The sequence below is a fragment of the Bidens hawaiensis genome, unplaced genomic scaffold (assembly GCF_021521415.1).
Source record: "Bidens hawaiensis isolate Kalapana, Puna unplaced genomic scaffold, B.hawaiensis_p1.1 tig00018924_1, whole genome shotgun sequence".
Lineage (NCBI taxonomy): Eukaryota > Viridiplantae > Streptophyta > Magnoliopsida > Asterales > Asteraceae > Bidens > Bidens hawaiensis.
In genome coordinates this window covers 475,065-478,199 of record NW_027492873.1, presented here as the reverse complement: position 1 = coordinate 478,199, position 3,135 = coordinate 475,065, and positions in this window count along the sequence as shown.

Below are 3,135 nucleotides of genomic sequence, written 5' to 3'. Positions count from 1 at the left end.
TTTGAAAACGGGATCGGTCAAACGCTTTAGTAAAAAGATCGGCAAAATTATCCAAAGAATCAACCTTTTCAAGCACAATTAATTTCTTCTCAGCACAATCCCGTATAAAGTGATGACGAATGTCAATATGTTTAGTTTTGCTGTGTTTGACGGGATTGTTAGTTACTGAGATTGCAGCAGTGTTATCAATGCAAATAGGAGTTTGAGTGAAATTCAGAGCGTAATCGCGCAATTGCTGTTGTATCCAAAGAACCTGGGAGTAGCAGTTCGATGCTGCCATGTACTCTGCTTCGCAGGTGGAAATGGCTACTGAGGTCTGCTTCTTGCACTGCCACGACACCAATCTTCCTCCCATAAACTGACATCCACCGGTTGTTGACTTCCTGTTCTGATTGCAACCTCCATAGTCAGAATCTGTGTAAGCTACCAAATCCAGTTCTCCCCCTTTCGTGTACCACAATCCCAACTTAGGCTTGCCTTTGAGACACCGCAATATTCTCTTCACTCCCTTCATGTGAGATTCCTTCGGGCTTGCCTGAAAACGAGCACAAAGACAAACTTCAAACATAATATCAGGTCTAGATGCAGTTAGATACATTAAAGAACCTATGATTGCTCGATATTAGGTGGGATCAACGTCTTCATCACTGTCAGAATCAGCACCCAGTTTGTGGTTGACGCAAACTGGAGTATCAAATGGGGTGCTATCATCCATCTTGAAGCGTTTGAGCACATCATGGACATATTTTGTTTGACGAATAAACATCCCATCTTTCTTCTGATCTACCTGCAATCTCAAAAAGAAAGTTAATTCGCCCATGGCGCTCATTTCAAACCTCTTTTTCATGACTGCTTCAATTTCCTGACACATGGTGACTTTTGATGCAGCAAAAATGATATCGTCCACATAGACTTGAACTAGTAGAAAATCTCCCCCTTTTCTCCTGACAAACAGCGTGCTATCGATCTTTCCTCTTTCGAACCCATTCTCAAGCAAGTAATCGGACAAGGTTGCGTACCAGGCACGAGGGGCCTGATGCAGCCCATATAAAGCTTTACTAAGTTTGTACACATGATCAGGAAAATCTGGGTCAGGGAATCCCGGAGGTTGTTCAACATACACCACCTCATCGACTTTTCCATTAAGGAAGGCACTTTTCACATCTAACTGGAACACTTTCATCTCTTTGTGTGCAGCAAATGCCAAAAATAGACGAATTGCCTCCAATCTTGCCACAGGAGCAAACACTTTGTTGTAGTCGATTCCTTCTTGCTGATTAAACCCTTTTACTACCAGCCTTGCCTTGTTCCGTATGATTATCCCTTTCTCATCTCTCTTACATTTAAAAACCCACTTTGTACCAATAGCATTTACATTCCGTGGTTTTTCAACTAATTTCCAAACTTCCATCTTCTCAAACTGTACTAATTCTTCTTGCATGGCCTCGACCCACGAGCTATCCTTTAGAGCCATTTGATAATTCTTCGGTTCAATATGGCTGATGAAGCAGGTGTACAAGCATTCATTTATGATACCTGTGTCTCTAATGCTCGCGTAAACACATGTGTGTTCATCCAAACTCCTTCTTGTTTGAACACCGTCAGACAGATTACCTATCATGTTCTCCAAAGGGTGATTTTTGTGAACTCAAGTAGTCTGAACCGGACCGACTTCCAGATTGTTTTCTAAATTCGAAGAGAGTTCATCAGTGGGTGATTGATGTTGAGAGTGAAATGGATTGTAGAATTCTTCTTTAGTAGAGGCAGCAGGAGTATCAACGGCACTTGACGAGGAAGGTTGACTTTCGTCGTATCGCGGACGTTGCACGATATTCTCCTCCTCGTCATACATAATCCGTGAAGCAATTTTCTCATCGACTACTGCAAAATCCAAGTAAGGCATATTAAAAGATTTGAATAGTTTATCATAGTCGAAAGCTTCAGCGGGTCCCATGCTAGGCCTTGGTGATTTGTAACTCGTAATATCAGTGTTACATACCACCTCAACCTTGCTGTTCGATAAATTAAAGACTCTTCTGTTGGGAGTCCCAACAACATATCCGACTAAAATACCTTCGTCGGCTTTTTCACCAAATTTTGAGTTTGTCTTTAATATCGTACACGGGGACCCGAAAGGTTCGAGACCATTCAAGTTTGGCTTTCTACCATGCATGAGTTCATAACAAGTTTTATTTAATCTTTTAACAGTTAAAACACGATTAAGGATATAACAGGCTGTGGCAACAGCTTCAGCCCAGAACACCACGGGAAGTTTAGCATCTGCCAGCATGGTTCTGGCTCATTCGATTAGCGTTTTATTCTTCCTCTCAGCTACCCCATTTTGTTGCGGAATATACGGGGCGCTGTACTGATGTTCTATCCCTTTCTGTAAGCAGAACATCTCCATCTGGTAGTTCTTGAATTCTGTACCATTATCACTCCTGATGTACTTAACCTTTCTCCCAACTATATTTTCAACCTTGGTAATCAAGTTAATTACCAACTGAACTGTCTCATCTTTAGCCTTCAGAAAGTATACCCAAGAGTATCGAGAGTAATCATCGGTTACAACCAAGCAGTAAGACGTTCCACCTAGACTCTTTACATTCACGGGACCAAAGAGATCCATGTGAAGTAGGTCTAGGGTGCTGACAATTGAGTTAACCTTCTTCGAGTGATGAGGTTTTTTGTGTTGCTTTCCCTTCATGCACGACAAGCATTGATCTTCAAAGTTAAAATTCTTCAAGGGAACTCCAAGCACCAGCCCATTCTTGACAATGTAATTCATTTTGCGAAGATGTATATGTCCCATTCTTCGATGCCATAACTCTGACTCAGACTTAGTTGCCTTTGACAGAAGACATGACTCTTCTGTTGTCAACTCAGTTGACCTCATATCCATTACATAAGTGTTCTTTTGTCGGTCCCTTCGATTTCAGCTGGATCTTAATCAATCATGTCATAACTCACACGGATTAATCGTGTTGACAAGAGAGTTGATGTCGGGTTGCTATATTTAGAAAGATATCCGTTTGTTCAAGGCGGAATCAATAACAAACATACGGTTGCAATGAATAATCAAAGATAGAAAGCACACCCAGGATTCACTCAAAAGATTTCCATTTATATAATATT